This window comes from Pan troglodytes, chromosome 5 (genome assembly GCF_028858775.2).
Source record: "Pan troglodytes isolate AG18354 chromosome 5, NHGRI_mPanTro3-v2.0_pri, whole genome shotgun sequence".
NCBI classification, from domain to species: Eukaryota; Metazoa; Chordata; class Mammalia; order Primates; family Hominidae; genus Pan; species Pan troglodytes.
The window spans coordinates 166,331,498-166,349,501 of record NC_072403.2 but is presented as its reverse complement, the minus strand read 5'-3'; positions in this window follow the sequence as shown (position 1 = coordinate 166,349,501).

Genomic DNA, 18,004 nt, shown 5'->3' with positions numbered 1-18,004 from the left:
GTAACTTAAAATGTTAGAAACGCTGAGAATTAGTGTTTTATTTCTCTGTAAAAAATATCGAGATTAGTTTGTACGGTGATGTCTTCTTCTAATCATACAACTTATGATATGAAGCAGCATCTGTTTTGGCACCATCATGCCTCACTGCAGCCTCGACTTCCTGGGCTCAAGCGATCCTCCCACCTTAGCCTCCCAAGTACCTGGGACTACAGGCATGCGCCACCTCTCCTGGCTAATTTTTGTATTTTTTGTAGAGATGGGGTTTTGCCACATGGCCCAGGCTGTTCTCAAACCCCTAGGGCTCAAGTGATCCTCCTGCCTTGGCCTCCCAAAGTGCTGAGATTACAGGTGTGAGCCACTGCACTTGGCCAGCAGTGTTTTTTTCTATGTCTTGGAGAATTGTCATACTCCTAAATTTGAATCAACTTCCAACATTTTATCTTTTGTGCTTGAATGAGAAATATTTCTGAGAGTTTCTTTAATGTGATTATTTTTATCTGCCCATGTCACTCCCTCTGGAACATCTTTATGCTTTGTGTCACAACTCATTCCCCACTTATGTGGCCAAGTTCATGTTCACCAAGTTCCTGGGCTGTACATCTAGTCTCTGGAATAGCAGTGGTGTCCACATATCCATGCTTGGCTACTTCTTCCATAACTCCATTTACATTTGATTGGAAAGGCACTGCTAGCCTGATAACTTTTCATTTATTTGCTGCACTTTTATTTTTTTTACCAGATAATTCCCTCTTTTTAAAAATTTTATTTTTATTTCCTCTTCTACTAACTCGTTTTTGTATATACTTCACTGTCTGTGTGTGAACTGGATAACAGATGTTCGGTGACCAACAGCAGACTATGAAGTGACATAATTGGTCACTGATCACGATGTGCATGTTATTTGCATAGTGATTTAGGGACTGAAGAGCTAGGAGTCAAATTTATACTTTATGTAATTACTGTTAATATATTTTAGTAAATGCAATTTGCACCATGTTGCGTTGGGGGACGGGAAACAGAAATTTATGCATATCAGAACTATGCAGGCTGGGCGTGGTGGCTCACACCTGTAATCCCAGCACGTTGGGAAGCTGAGGTGGGTGGATCACCTGGGATCAGGAGTTCGAGACCAGCCTGACCAACACGGTGAAACCCCGTCTCTACTAAAAATACAAACATTAGCTGGGTGTGGTGGTGCATGCCTATAATCCTAGCTACTTGGGAGGCTGAGGCAGGAGAATTGCTTGAACCCGGGAGGTGGAGGTTGCAGTGAGCTGAGATCACGCCATTGCACTTCAGTCTGGGTGACAAGATCGAAACTCCATCTCAAAAAAAAGAATTATGCGGAGTGTGACCTGCCAATAAATGACTATAAGATACAAATGGATTCTATTTCTTAAATTTTGATAAAGACTTATTCATACAATAATGTCTTAATTTTTGATAATGACTTAATAAGGTATGACTTAATCAGACAATAATGTCATCTATATATTATCTTAATATAAAATTTAAAATTTATTTGCAAAAAGCTATCATTACTGATAACCTTTTTTTTGTTTGTTTTTTGAGACAGAGTCTCGCTCTGTCACTCAGGCTAGAGTGTAGTGGTGTGATCTTGGCTCACTGCAACCTCCGTCTCCTGGGTTCAAGCGATTCTCCTGCCTCAGCCTCTCGAGTAGCTGGGACTACAGGTGTGCACCACCATGCCTGGCTATTTTTTGTATTTTTAGTAGTGACAAGGTTTTGCCAGGTTGGCCAGGCTGGTCTCAAACCCCTGACCTCAAGTGATCTGCTCGCCTTGGCCATCCAAACTGCTGGGATTACAGGCATGAGCCACCACACCTGGCCTCATTATTGACAAACTTTTTATTAGATTAATTAATCTGTGGCCGGATGTTGTGGCTCATGCTTGTATTCTCAGCACTTTGTGGGGGCTGAGGTGAGAGAGTCACTTGAGGCCTGGAGTTTGAGACTAGCCTGGGCAACATAGTGAGGCCGCAGTCTCTCTAAACAAGCAAACAAATAAATAAATACACACACAGACATACATACATTCACACATACATATGCAATCTCTGACACAATTTCTCTCCAAACTTTTTCTTTTTCTGGGTAAAAAATCATCCCAATAGTATCTTCCTACCTGTACTCTTAATTTCGAAAGTGGTGGTGAAACTTACAAATATGATCTTAAATTTACATTCAACTTCATGTTAATTTATCCCTAAATGCATTTTGCTGTCAGTCATGGCCTTTGAGTTATAATCTTAGTTTGGACTCAGTGTCTCTAACAGAGCCTTTGTCTTCCTTCTCCCAGTGCCTGTGAAGTTCTCTTTGGAAACTCCTGCCAGGGGCAGGATATGCTGGGGCATTCAGGAGAGGGGCTTACACCCTGCAAGAGGGCCGTCTGTTGTTGACAGCACAGCTCTGGGGAACCCATATACCCTTTGGTGGAAACAGAAGTTTGACCTCTTACTCAGTGGTGGTGCTTGGGTGTGTTTCGTGAGCATAGGCATGTACCTGTTTCCTTCCCTCAGAATAGAGTAGCTCAGAGGTATCTGAGGATGAAAGCAGGGAGTCTTCAGAGACATGCTCTGGTATTTTTTTCTCTTTGAAATGCAGAAGTTAGAGTAAAAGTCAAATATGTAAAAACAAAACAAAACAAACAACAACAACAAAAAAACAGGGCTATATTGACCCATCGTGAGGATGTTGATGATAAGGAAGGAGGAACTCTTTTTTTTTTCTTTTCAACTTTTATTTTAGGATCGGGGGTTACATGTACAGGTTTGTTACAAAGGTATATTGCCTGATGCTGATATTTGGGGTAGGACTGAACCTGTCACTTGGTTAGTGAGCCCATAGAACCCAATAGGTAGTTTTTCAGCCTTGCCCTTCTCCCCATCCTGTTCTTGTGTTCTCCAGTGTCTATTGTTCCCATCTTTATGTTCATGTGTCTAGCTCCCATTTATAAAGGCAAATAGGTAGAATTTGATTTTCTGTTTCTATGTTAGTTCACTTAGGACTGTGGCCTTCAGCTGCATCCAAGTTGCTGCAAAAGGACATTATTTTGTTCTTTTCATGGCTGTATAGTATTCCATGGTGTTCTTTTGTAAGGCTGTATAGTATTCCATAGGTTTTTAAAAATCCATTCCACTGTTGATGGGCACTGGGTTGATTCCACGTTTTTGTCATTGTGAATGGTGCTGTGATGAACATATGGGTGCATGTGTCCTTTTGGTAGGATGACTTGTTTTTATTTGGGTATATAGCCAGTAATGGGATTTCTGTCAAATGGTAGTTCAATTCTTAGTTCTCTCTTTTTTTTTTAAGCGTAAGCAAGTTTATTAGAGAAGTAAAGAAATAAAAAAAAGGCTACTACCTAGGCAGAGCCGCCAATTCTTAGTTCTTTGAGAAACCTCCCAACTGCTCTTCACAGTGGCTGGACAAATTGACATTCCCACCAACAGTGTGTAAGTTTCCCCCTTTCTCTGCAGCCTCACCAGCATCTCTTGTCTTCTAACAAAATAGCTTTTTAACAAAGACATTTCTGACTTGTATGATATGGTATCGCATTGTGTTTTTGTTTTGTTTTGTTTTTGTTTTTGAGACGGGGTCTTGCTCTGTCGCCCAGGCTGGAGTGCAGTGGCATGATCTCGGCTAACTGCAACCCCTGCCTCCCAGGTTCAAGTGATTTTCCTGCCTCAGCCTCCCCAGTAGCTGGGATTGCAGGTGCATGCTACCACGCTGGGCTAAATTTTTGTACTTTTAGTAGAGCTGGGGTTTCACCATGTTGGCCAGGCTGGTCTCGAACTCCTGACCTCAAGTGATCCGCCCACCTCAGCCTCCCAAAGTGCTGGGATCACAGGCATGAGCCACTGTGCCCGGCCTCATTGTGGTTTTGATTTGTATTTCTCTGACAATTAGTGATGGTGAGTGTTTTTTCCTATGTTGGCCACATGTATGTCTTCTTTTGAGAGGTGTCCATGTTCTTTGCTCACTTTTTAATGGAGTTATTTGTTTTTTGCTTGTTAATTTAAGTTCCTTATAGATTCTGGATGTTAGATCTTTGTTGGATGCATAGTTTGCAAATACTTTCTACCATTCTGTAGGTTGTCTGTTTACTCCTTTGATAGTTTCTCTTGCTGTGTGGAAGCTCTTTATTTTAATTAGGTCCCACTTCGCAATTTTTGTTTTTGTTGTAATCGATTTTGAGGACTTAACTATATAAATTCTTTGGCAAGGCTGATATTGAAAAGAATATTTCCTAGGTTTTCTTCTAGGATTTTTATAATTTGAGGTCTTACATTTAAGTGGGAGGAACTTTTCTAAGTGAGACTTCATTAAAGACTGGGTCTCGCCCTGTCGCCCAGGCTGGAGTGCAGTGGCATGATCATAGTTCACTGCAGCCTTGAACTCCTGGGCTCAAGCGATACTCCCACCTCAGCCCCCTGAGTAGCTGGGAATACAGGTGCTCACCACCATGACTCACTCATTTTTAAAATTATTGTAGAGACAAGGTCTCGCTATGTTGCCCAGGCTGGTCTTGAACGCCTGCCCTCAAGTGATCCTCTTGCCTCGGCCTTCCAAAGTGCTTGGATTACAGGCATGAGCCACCACAGCTGTTCAGCAATTACTGACAGTTAACCAAGAGTTAAATTACTTTAAGTCCTGGGTTTTTTTTGTTTTTTGTGGTTTTTTTGGCCATACTTGTAGGGGGTGCAGGGGGCGGGGCGTTCCAGGCTCCAGTCCCTTTCGGGGTATGGCCTTCTCCTTCTTCTCTGCTATCTGGCTGATGCAGCCTGCATGAACCATGAACCTGACTAGTTTGGTTCTGACTCTCAATTTTTATTTCAATTATCATTAACTTATAAAAATCTTCCCCCTTATTTGAGTAAGAGATGTCATGTCAAAAAAAAAAAAAAAATCGCAGCTACATTTTAGCTCATTTCAATCTTTGCTGCTACCTGGATTTCCTGGCTTCTTGACAACCCATATTTAGCACATATTGAGGCTGTAATTGCATAATCATCGAAAGGTCATAGGTGAACTTTTTGTGCTTCAGAAATTTCCTGAAATTTCCTGAATTACTAGCTGTGTCTCAAAAGGAATTGACAACTTGCATTTTTAGCAAGTATTACAATTTGAATATATCACAATATTATTATAAACAATTAAAAATCCTAAGTAAGTCCAAACAAGAGAGTAGCAAAGACACAAAAGATAATAGGCAGGACCTGTGTAAAAGGGAAAATGAATGATGTTACCATTATGATGCTATGACCATTAGTTCGGTCAGTATTTTATAAGGTGTATATTAGCAGTTTGTAAAGAACTGCTGTTCTGGTATTCTGGTATTCCCAAGTAGCTTAGAGAGGCTATTCTACAGCTATTTCTTCAAGAATGACAGTTTCCAGCCTGTCTTTTTAAATGTCAGAAGAAGTGTCTGATGTAAAGTAGGAATTAGGATATGAGAATCAGAGTCATGTAGAGTTTCTTAAACAAGACCTCTAAGTCTTAAGCAAGAATCGGCATATCAGTTTTACAGATAGAAACATCGTAAGAGCCATTTGTTTATACTCGGCATAATTAGAGATAATTACGTGTTTAAGAATCTTTTAAGCTCATCCTCTGGTTTGTAAGGAACAGAGACTCATGTTAATTACCCAGAAAAAGGAGGCATATTGCTAAGCCACATAAACTAGAACAAGAGCAGAAATGGCATCAGAATGAATTGTGCAACCCAGCTCTCTACTTCTCTCTGACATGGACATCTCTGATTCCCCCTCCTCTTTACTTCTATCCCTAACCCCAACCCCTGATACAGACACAGAAAACAGCAGTCAAACGAATGTCAATATATGATGTGCTATATTTGCTATCTTAAACAAATATGTACATTGCTTTCTGGTTTTTGTGTGTGACTTGATTAGGCTAAGTCAGCATCCCTGTGGACAGAAAATCCCAAGGCAGAGACAAAATAGAGTTTCTGTGCCTGCAAGGATGGGCCTGCCCCTGGACTGTGGTGAGTTTACACTCTGACACCAAATAAGTTATCCTTCTTGGCAGCTACTGGCCTTTCAGGCTGCACCAAGACAGATAGCACATCGTTTTGTTCAAACTCCTGTGTCAGGGAGGCATCTATACATGCCCATTATATGTGGCTAAATTTTAAAAATATGTTTTAGTTCTTAAAGACATCATCTTGAGTTACTTTGAAAATGACCTTCCCAAATGTCATACCCCTTTGACTGTCAATAAACAAGGCAACACTGTGTTTGTAAAGTTGAAATGGAAAGAAGCAGAAGGAAAAATAACAAATTTCTATGGTGAAGCTCACAAGTATTTTTACTTCATTTTTCCTGCTTAGATATAAAAATCCTGTTAATTACTCCTCTAAACCTCAGCTCCTTGCTGTTCTGATGTGGGTCTTGGATACATTCCATAGCGTTCCTTATGCATCAGAGGCTGGAACAGAACAAATGAATGGAAGAAACTGTTGTGTCCTTGTGCTTCCGGGCTCCAGTGATAACATTTGCCACTTGGTGGCAGTGATCGGTTTAGTCCAGGCTGAGGAGTTCATGTATTTCCTCTGTGATGTGCCTTTTAATCTTAGAAAGCTATTATTATAAATATGATTCATGTGTATTATACATGAATTAATTTGCCAGAGAAATGGGCTTTCTTACAAAACTACCCACAGGTAGTGGGTGAAGTCCAATCAAAATAGTCCCTCACAAACGAGAACTGAAGTAGATCAAAGATAATAGGATCCGTTTTTTTTTCAAATCAGTGTCTATTATCACCAATTCTGTTCAATAAATGTTTCAGCAAATATTTCTTACGGTGCTGTGCTTGGCTCCCAGGGAGTGATAGATTTGCTTTTTAAAGAGATTGCACAGCCTCTTGGAGGGAGGGGTGGGGGAAATTCACTTGGAGGTGGGGAAACTACCCAGAATTGCTATTGCAATTCTGCCAACAATGAGGCCTGAAGGTGAAGTGAGGTGGCAGGATGGGAAGAAGGAGAGGAGTCTGAGAAATATTAGATAGTTATGGTGATACATCTTGGTGATTTATTTGTGAGGAAAGTAAAGGATCTGGAAAAATCTAGTGTCTCCTCTGCTTTGACTCCATTGATATGAACTGAGCTAGGGATTTGGAAACATTATCTTGTCTTACATTCTGGGGCTTGACGATATCCAGCTACTCATGGACTGTCCAAGCAGGTAAGTATTATGAACTATTAGAATTAGGTAAGGGGAGAAAGTCTGCCCTGGTAAAGTGCTTGTAGGCCGAATAATGCCCCCCTCTACCACCCTGGGAAGATGTCCACATTCTAGAACCTGTGATGATGTTATTTTACATGGCAAAAGGGATGTTGCAGATGGAGAGATTATCCTGGACTATCCTAGTGGGTCCAGTGTACTCACAAGGGTCCCTGTAAGAGGGAGGTGGGAACATCAGGGTCACAGGAGGAGATGTGACAGGCAATGGAAGCAGAGACCGGAGTGATACGGGGCAATCGGCCATGGAATGCGGGTAGCTTCTAGAAACTGGAAAAAACAAGGAAATGGATTCTCTCCTGCTACCTCCAGGAGCACAGCCTTGCCAGCCCATTTTAGACTTTGACTTCCAGAATGGTAAAATAATAAATCTGTGATGTTTTAAGCCATTGGTTCCCAACCTTTTTGGCATCAGCAACTAATTTCATGGAAGACTATTTTTCCACAGACTAGGGTGGAGGAGATGGTTTGGGGATGGTCAGTCGCATTACATTTATTGTGCACTTTATTTCTATTATTGTTACATTATAATATATAATGAGATAATTATACAACTTGCCATAAAGTAGAATCAGTGGGAGCCATGAGCTTGTTTTCGTGCAACTAGATAGTCCCATCTGGGGGTGATGGGAGACATCGACAGATCTTCAGGCATCAGATTCTCATAAGGAGCGTGCAACCTGGATCCCTCACATGCGCAGTTCACAATAGGGTTCTTGAACCTATGAGAATCGAATGCCGCCACTGATCTGACAGGAGGTGGAGCTGAGGTGGTAATGCCAGCGATGGGAAGCGGCTGTAAATACAGATGAAACTTCGCTGGCTCACCCGCTGCTCGCCTCCTGCTGTGACACCCTGTTCTAACAGGCCATGGACCAATACCGGTTCGTGGCCCAGAGGTTGGGGATGCCTGTTTGAAGCCACTAAGTTTGCAGTAATTTGTTAGAAGAGCAATAGGAAATTAATACATATCCATTTACATCTTTTTCACTTCTTCCATCTTTACCGTTTCAATAATATTTATGAAGTGCCTACTATGTGCTATGCACTGTGAGATACCTTATGAACAGGATACTGACTCTCACTTCTAGCAGTTTACAGTGTAGGTGGAATTATAATCATGGAAATACCTCAATTTACAATATAGTAAATTGCTGGAACTGTAGAAATTGAAGGAGCTGTGAATAATTCCTCTTTACTTTTTGATGAATCTTTGATCTATAACATTTTGACTTCCTGTTAAACTAACCCTAGCTGCTAGTAACATCTTGAAAATCTGACAAATCATCTATACTGGAAACCCCATTCCAGATACGTACTTGAAAATATTTTCAGCACCTACTTCATTTACCTGTTTCCGATTCTTTGATCATCCAGTTTGTGCAAGTCTCTTCTTATCGTGCCTAAAGGATGATTCATCTTTGCAGGTTTCTGAAGTGCCTGGCTAGTGGCATTCGTGGTCTAGAAGGTGCAGGGAAGCTGATCCTCTTCTTAGGCCATGTCAATGTGCACGCTCACTTGATGGTTCCCTGGGAGTGCCAATCTACAAGCACAATCTTGTCTGGAAACATAGATGCTGGGGAGAGAGTGCTTAGCAGAACCGCACTACATGTTGTAAGAAGGGATACACTAGGAGAAGCCTGTATGAGTGACAGATGAGATCCTTACTGGACAGGGATACACTAGGAGAAGCCTGTATGAGTGACAGATGAGATCCCTGCTGGACAGGGATACACTAGGAGAAGCCTGTATGAGTGACAGATGAGATCCTTACTGGACAGGGATACACTAGGAGAAGCCTGTATGAGTGACAGATGAGATCCTTACTGCACAGGGATACACTAGGAGAAGCCTGTATGAGTGACAGATGAGATCCTTACTGCACAGGGATACACTAGGAGAAGCCTGTATGAGTGACAGATGAGATCCCTGCTGGCCAAAAGGCTGCTTCACTAACAAATTACAGCCTGACTCAGGGCTCATAGGTGTTGGTTGGGTCTTTACGTCACCAGCAGAATCTTAGCTCAGTGATATCCTCAAGACCAAGGGAGGTAAAAACAGTCCAGATATTGCATCCTGACATGGGGGTGGTCTTCTGATCATCTCCGAGTAAGGCTTGATTCAGAAATGGTAAAACAAGGATCTTACCCAATAGTATTGCACACTCTCTGGGATTTATTAGCCAACAGGTCAATGTTATGCAAGAATCCATGCTAAAATTGCTCCAATTACTATCTCATTTACTGAAACAGAAAGTGACTCTTTTAAACTTTGGCATTCTTGGGAATAGAGATACATTAGGCTGATACAATAACCCAATGATATCAGAATGGAGCTGTTGTTTTTCCTAATAAGTGTATGAGGGGCAAAACATAGAGGAACACAGAGGAGGAAAGACTAAAATTTGTACTCTAGTCTTTAATTTTGGAAAATATAATGAATTCAAACAACATTCCTTGGCCATAATGTGCCATACATACTTTGCACCTGGAGGTTTAAAGTTTAAAAGAAAAGAAAGTCCTTGCCTTTGAGAATCTTGTTTCTTTTAACAAAAAGAATATTTCTGCATAGAGGAATGATAGAATGTTAGCAAAATACGTGATGTTCAGAATGCTTTTTCTTCAAGGAGGCTGGCATCCTACGCAACTCACTTTCATACTCCTGAGCTGAACACTGGGGTGAGTCTCAGCCTAGCCCTCAGCTGCCCTTACGTTTTAATTCTCACTTCCTGCTCCTTCATGTTAGCGTCAATTTTCAGCCAATGGTTCTCAGTGCTTCCCTTTCCATCATCAAATATATGTTGAAACGCCCTCTTTACTATTTTGAAATAAAATTCATAAATAATATAATCTGCCGACATACAAACCAAACAACAACAACAACAACAATATAGTGAGATATAGTAATTTGGCTGAAAGCACGAGGCCTGGAGCCGGCCTGGCCAGGTTTGAATCCAGCCTCTGCCGTTTACTACCCATAGGATCTCAGGCAAGTGACCTCTCTGTGCCTTACTTTTCTCATCTCTGAAAAGGGGGTAACAATAGTACCTGCCTCATAGAGTTATTGAGAAGATAGGTAAGCAATATGCACAGCTTTTAGAATGTGTCTGGCACATAATATGCATTCTATATCCATTAGCTCTTACTGCTCTAAATAAAATACAAGGACAGGCTGGGCACGGTGGCTCACGCCTGTAATCCCAGCGCTTTGGGAGGCCGAAGCAGATGGATTACCTGAGGTCAGGAGTTCAACACCAGCCTGGCCAACATGGTGAATCCCCCAATTTACTAAAAATACAAAAATTAGCCGGGCGTGGTGGTGGGCACCTGTAATCCCAGCTACTTGGGAGGCTGAGGCAGGAGAATTGCTTGAACCCCAAAGGTGGAGGTTGCAGTGAGCTGAGACCACGCCATTGCACTGCAGCCTGGGCAACAAGAGCAAAACTCTGCCTCAAAAAAAAAGAAATATATATATATGTGTGTGTGTGTGTGTGTGTGTGTGTGTGTGTGTGCGTGTGTGTGTGTATTTATATATATAGGAGAAATAAAAGTCATTTAGTAATAAAATAATATCTACAGTATTTTAATGTATAAATGCTTAGGCATGACCACACTAGGAAAACAAATGAAATAGTCAGACTCTAATTTATAATGCATAAGTTTTGATTTAAGGCTAAGATAATATTCAACTAAACATTGGTGATACTTCTAAAAATTATTGGCCAGGCGCGGTGGCTCACGCCTGTAATCCCAGCACTTTGGGAGGCTGAGGTGGGTGGATCATGAGGTCAGGAGACCGAGACCATTCTGGCTAACACGGTGAAACCCTGTCTCTACTAAAAACACAAAAAAATTAGCTGGGCGTGGGGGCGGGCTCCTGTAGTCCCAGCTACTCGGGAGGCTGAGGCAGGAGAATGGCATGAACCTGGGAGGCAGAGCTTGCAGTGAGCCAAGATCACGACACTGCACTCCAGCCTGGGCGACAGAGACAGAGCGAGACTCCATCTCAAAAAAATAAAATAAAATAAAATAAAAGTAAAAAAAAATTTAGCATTTGAGGTAACATTAACTAACCGTATTCATATGTACATGTCAAATCACAGCAAATGTGACAACTACTATCATGCAGATTGTTACAAGACTCATACTATAATCAGGGCTATCATGCTAATGTGATTTCTGAAATGGTCAACAATTCTTTGTAAATTGCCAAACAAAACAAATTTACAAGATACATTTTAAACTATGAAAGTAGCATTCCTGGAACAATGTATATATAGTAAAACGATGCAAAAAGACTTTGTTTCTAGAGTCAGTTAAACCTTCCATACTATTCATATTACACCTGACCCTTGAATCATATGGGTTTGAACTGTATGGCTCCCGTTAGAGGCAGATTTTTTTCTGTGAAAGTTACACTGAGTGTGCCTTCCTCTCCTGTCTCCCTTTCACTTTCTCAGCACTTCCACCTCTGCCACGCTGAGACAGCAAGACCAACTCCTCTTCCTTTTCAGCTTATTCAATGAGAAGATGATGAAGATGAATACTGTTATGATAATCCATTTCCATGTAATGGATAGTAAATACATTTTCTCTTTCTTATGATTTTCTTAATGACATTTTCTTTTCTCTAGTTTACTTTATTGCAAGAATACAGTGTATTATACATGAAACATACAGAATATGTGTTAATTGACTGTTCACATTATCTATAAGGCTTCTGGTAAACAGTAGGCTATTAGCAGTTAAGTTTTTGGGGAGTCAAAAGTTACATGTGGATTTTCAACTACTCAGGGGATCAGTGCTTCTAACCGCCATGTTGTTCAAGGGCCAACTGAATACAGGTATCTGGCCGGATGTTAGAAGTTATGTGGGACATAGGATAATTCTTTGTTATGAGGGACTGCCCTTTGTTTTGAGGGGAATCAAACACCCTTCACCACTACCACCATCACCACCCACCCATCCTACCCCCTGCAAATGCCAGGAACAACTCTCAATCTCTGTGACAAACAAAATCCCACCAAAATCTCTAAAATGCCCATTAGGAGGCTGTGCCAGCTCAGTAAGAACCACTGAGCTGATCGTCAACCCGCTGATCTGAGCCTCTATTCAGGTTAGCGGTTGTCATCTCCTGCTCCTTCTCCCCCTGTCAGTATCTCGTCTGTGCTTCAAGATCAGGGTCTATGCTGTGTCCTCCATGAAGCACAGCCTGCCAGATTCTCTTCTTCCATCCCCGACCTCTCAGGGTCCTTCTTTTTTTTTTTTTTTTTTTTTTTTTTGAGATAGAGTCTCGCTCTTTTGCCCAGGCTGGAAAACAGTGGCGCGATCTCGGCTCACTGCAACCTCCGCCTCCCAGGTTCAAGCAGTTCTCTGCCTCAGCCTCCCGAGTAGCTGGGATTACAGGTGCCTGCCAACACGCCTGGCTGATTTTTGTATTTTTAGTAGAGATGGGGTTTCACCATCTTGGCCAGGCTGGTCTTGAACTCCTGACCTCGTGATCCACCCGCCTTGGCCTCTCTCAGGATCCTTCTATGCAGCATCAGGCATACAGCATTTGTCACACACTGCCCCTCCTAGTCTGCTTGGTTGTCTACACTCTCCTCCTGTCCTAGATGCAAAGCCCCCAGATTTTAGCACACGTTCCATAGATACATCCAAGAGTAAATAAAGCAGGGCAGGGTTTTTATACCTGATTAGTGGGAAAGATGAGAAAATGTTTCAGACATAAATTTGAGATGATATTACATGTGTTGGAGACTATAAGTTTTTCAAGAAAATCTTGAATACTGGTATATTTTCATGTAAAACATTAAAATTTTCACTTTGCTTTCTGAGGCTCAGAAAGCTGTTTGAGTTATTTGTCTACATGTCTTACCACTGTCATCCCAAATCAGTAACAGCTGTGTGTTATGTGTTCAAAGTGTGAACTTAAAATGATTCGTCTGCTTTGGGGATGGGGATGTTTCTGTCTAAACTAAAGGGATCTGACAAATTCATATTCGTTAAAGTTCAATAGTGAAGCTTAAAGGCCACCTCTCCCAGAGAGACTGGCGGTGCAACAGAAGGAAATGCCTTAAAAAAGCAAGACTAAAACTGTAATTATGGCATTTCAGGCATCAGAGAAAGTCAGAGATGGTTTAGGGATGGTGTGAGAGAGGCTCCCAATAGCCTACAAACCATAGCTTTTCTGAGAGATGGATTATGTCTTTGGATCTTGGAGTATAAAATTACAGCCCTCACAAGAAAAATGTAGATAAGTATCAGTTAGGGAAAACGGTCATTTTACTGAGGGCCCTGTACTAGATCATGAGGATACAAATCTCAAAAATGATGCATCCTTGCTCTCAGAGAGCTGACAGTCCAGCTAGAGAGGCAAACTTAAAAACAGGATGGCTCCATAATTTGTGGGATCCAGTTCAAAATGAAAATAGGGGACCTCTTATTCATAAATTATTCAACATTTCAAAAGAGCGACTGCAGAGCATTAAACTAAGCACAGGGCCCTTCTAAGGACCAGGACCTTGAGAATGCATGTCACATGCCCTGCTTCACCATCATTATAATAACATAGGACAGTGTACACTGGAGACATGCACGGGATGCTGGGAGAACAAGGAGGGAGGGGCTAAATCTGAGGGATGGGGAACGCTTCACTGAGGAAGTAACATCCTAACATCAGGGCTAAACCTTGAAGGATGGACCAACTTTTGCTAAACAGGGACAATTGGAGATCCCGGGGGTCTCCAGGGAGGGGGAACTAAGAGGAAAGCCGCCTTCTCCTGCTGCAGCTGTCTCCACTCCAAGCTGATCACACAGATCTTGTGTGTTACAATTAACTCCCTCGTTAGTGCTCGTCAGTTACTTGGGTAACTTTTAAAATAATATGGTCCCACTTGTTTCTTGTTTGTGGAGAATCTCAATCAATCCTCAAATTGTAAGTTGGCTCTCAAACCTCTCTTTCCACATCTCATGTCCCCCAGGGCTCTCCAAAGGAACTTTCCAGATGAAGAGAAATGCTCCATATCTGTGCTATGCAAGATGGGAGCTTCTGGACACCAGTGGCTACTGAGCACTTGAACTGTGGCTGGTGCAACCAAGGAATCGAATTTTTTTTTTACTTAATTTTTATTTTACTTAATTTTTTTACTTAATTTTTATGTTACTTAATTCTAATTAGCTAAAGCTTAATTTTCAGTAGCTAGTGGCTGCCATCAGAGTCCAGCATACTTTAACATTTATATTGTCTTAATCTTTTCTCTTTTGTTTTCTTTAAAATATACATAGAGACAGTGTCTCCTTTCGTTGCCCATTCTTGGCTTGAACTCCTGGGCTAAAGCAGTCCTCTTGCCTCAGCCTCCCAAAGATGGGATTACGGGTGCGAGCCACCACACTCTGCCACTTACAGTATCTTCTTGTTTTACATGTTTTCTCCAGATCTTGATCCTCAAAGTTGAAAATCAGTTGTGAGTATTGCATTATTATGACTATAAAAATTATCATTAACTTCACAAGCCGAACAGTAAAGAGTAATTCCATTCTGTTCCTTTACTGCTTTTATTGTTATTTCTTGATGTTTTCTAATTGTTTTTCTATTTTTCTTTCTTTGGCTGCGCTGCCCATATTGGTTACTCCATAATTTCAGGGGTGGTATCACGCTCTGTGATTCCATTTTCCCCTGAATACTTTGCTTTTGGAAACTTTTCCTCTCTTACCGAGTTCCATGCTGATGTTTGCTGTGTGGTTCAGCTGCCTGATTCCCATCCAAGGATTTCCCTTTGCGACGCTCCCAGGTTGAGTCTTCTGTTTCCTGGATTCCACCACTTCCATTTTTTAGTTTACTCCCTTATTTTGCTGGGGTCCATCATCAAGTAACTTCCTAAGAAGGTATGTGGAGGCTGGGCGCAGTGGCTCATGCCTGTAATCCCAGCACTTTGGGAGGCCGAGATGGGGGGATCACTAAAGGTCGGTAGTGCAAGACCAGCCTGGCTAACATGGTAATATCCTGTCTCTACTAAAAATACAAAAATTAGCCTGGCGTGATGGCAGGCGCCTGTAATCTCAGCTACTTGGGAGGCTGAGGCAGGAGAATCGCTGAACCTGGGGGGCAAAGGTTGCAGTGAGGTGAGATCATGCCACTGCACTCCAGCCTGGGCAACAGAGCAAGACTCTGCCTCAAAAAATAAAAATTAAAAAAAAAAAAAAAGGATTTGTGGGCAGTCATCCTTCTGAGTCAGCTCTGATATATCTGAAAACGGGCATATTCTACCTTCACACCTAATTGATGGTTTCGTTCAGGGATCAGCAACCTACTTTCCATGGGCCACTTTTGGCTTGCTGGCTATTTTTGCACAGCTGGTAAGTTATGACAGTTTTTTACATTTTTAGGTGCTTAAAAAAATCAAAAGAAGAAGATTTTGTGATGCGTGAAAATTATAGCCAGTTCAAATGTTAGTGGCCCTAAATAAAGTTTTATTAGAGCACAGCTGCTCTTTTACATGTTATCTATGGCTGCTTTGGTACCACAATGGCAGGGCTGAGTAATTGAACAGAGACTGGCCCACGAAATCTAAAATATTTACTATCTGGCCTGTTCCAGAAATAGTTTGTCAGCTCCTGGTTTAGTTGGTCAGAGTCAAAAACCCAAGTTCTCACAACGATCCCCATAGGACCTAACCATAATCATGGATTCCCTGGCTCCCCTCTCCATCTCTGACCCGCTCTGCTCTGTTCCAGCCACACCTGCCCCCATGCTGTTCCTGCGGCACCCAGAGGCTCTGGGGGTGGCAGGATGTTTGCATTTGGGGCTCTGTCTGCCGATGTCTCTTCCCTTAGCTGTCTACACAGCTCACGCCTTCACTTCCTCCAGGCTGTCACTCAGAGGTCACCTTTGTGAGTCCTTCGCTGGCCTCCCCATCTAATTTTTAGCCTCTCCTTGGACTCTATATATTTCCTCTGCTGATTTATTTTTCCTCCTTAGCACTTACTTCTACCTAACACATTATATTTTACTTTCTTTGTTTGTGTAGGGAGCACACCATCCTGATCTGAGCATGAGAAAAGAAGTTCCCTGAGGGCAGGATTTTATTTGGTTCACTGCTGCATCCTCACTGCCTAGACCAGTGCTCAAAAATATTTGCTGAATGATATGGCTAGGCTTTGTGTCCCCACCCAAACCTCGTCTTGAATTGTAATCCCCATAATCTCCACGTGTCAAGGGAGACACCAGGTAGAGGAAATTGAATCATGGGGGTGGTTTCCCCCATGCTGTTCTTGTGAGAGTGAGTTCTCATGAGATCTGATGGTTTTATAAGGGGCTCTTACCCCATTACTCAGCACTTCTCTTTCCTGCCACCTTGTGAAGAAGGCACCTTGCTTCCCCTTCACCTTCCACTGTGATTGTAAGTTTCCTGAGGCCTCCCTAGCCATGCTGAATTAAACCTCTTTAATTTATAAGAGTCAATTAAACCTCTTTCCTTTATAAATTACCCAGTCTCTGGCAGTTCTTTATGGCAGTATGAAAATGGACTAATACACTGGATGAATGAACACAAAATTCTAGAGTGAAATATAAATCCTTCAGAACTTTGAAGGCTGTGTTCGCTGACCTTCTAACCCTTAATGCTACTTCTGTGAAATCTGGAGCCCTTTAATTCCTTGTTTCTGTGAAAGTGACTTATTTTTTGTGCTTGGGAGATTTTAAGATTTTCTCTTTATTTCTGGAGTTTGGAAATTTTTCAGTGACTTGAAATTCTTCATCCTAGGCACTCAATGAGACTTTTTAATCTAAATATTCTTGGACTTCAGGGGGATCCTTTATGTTATTTCTTTGACTATGTCATTGAATAATATTTCCTGAAATTTTCACTTGAATTTATCATCCAACCTATCAAAATCTTTATTTAACAATTATATTTGCAATATCCAAGGGGTCTTTCTTGTTTTCAGATTATTTATCTTTCTTAGCATCCTGTTCTTTTTAATGGATACAATATCTTCAGGACTGTCTCTAAGGATACTGATTAGAAGCATATCTAGGCCAGGCGTGGTGACTCATGCCTGTAATCCCATCACTTTGGGAGGCCAAGGTGCACAGATCACCTGAGGTCAGGAGTTTGAGACCAGTCTGGCCGGCATGGTGAAACACTGTCTCTACTAAAAATACAAAACATAGCTGGGTGTGGTGGCACATATCTGTAATCCTGGCTACTCAGGAGGCTGAGGCAGGAGAATCACTTGAACCCTGGAGGCGGAGGTTGCAGTGAGCCAAGATAACTAATGCCACTGCACTCCAGCCTGGGTGACAGAGCAAGACTCTGTCTCAAAAAAAAAAAAAAAAAAAAAAAAAAGCACATCATCCATCATCCAGCACATGCTAGATGAGGCTCTTATTGCCAGAATGTGGAGTTCTGACTCTGGAGGGCTCATATCCACATACAATGCCTGTATTCTCTGCATGATTTCACTATGTGTAGAGACGAATCCTCGGTATGCTGCCCGGGGTTGGAATTGTGTGTGTTTGCTGTGCAGAGGCTGGGCGGACAGAGAGATTTGAAAGAGGGGTATGGGAGGGGCTGAGTTCTTACAGACTTTGAATTACTCTTCCTGTTTTCAGTCCTGTCACTCTATCACTCATTTAGCTCTCTTAGCTTCTTTTGGCTTGAGTTCCGGTCCTCTCAGGGATTCAGCACCAAACACGGGCAATTTCCTCCAATGCCG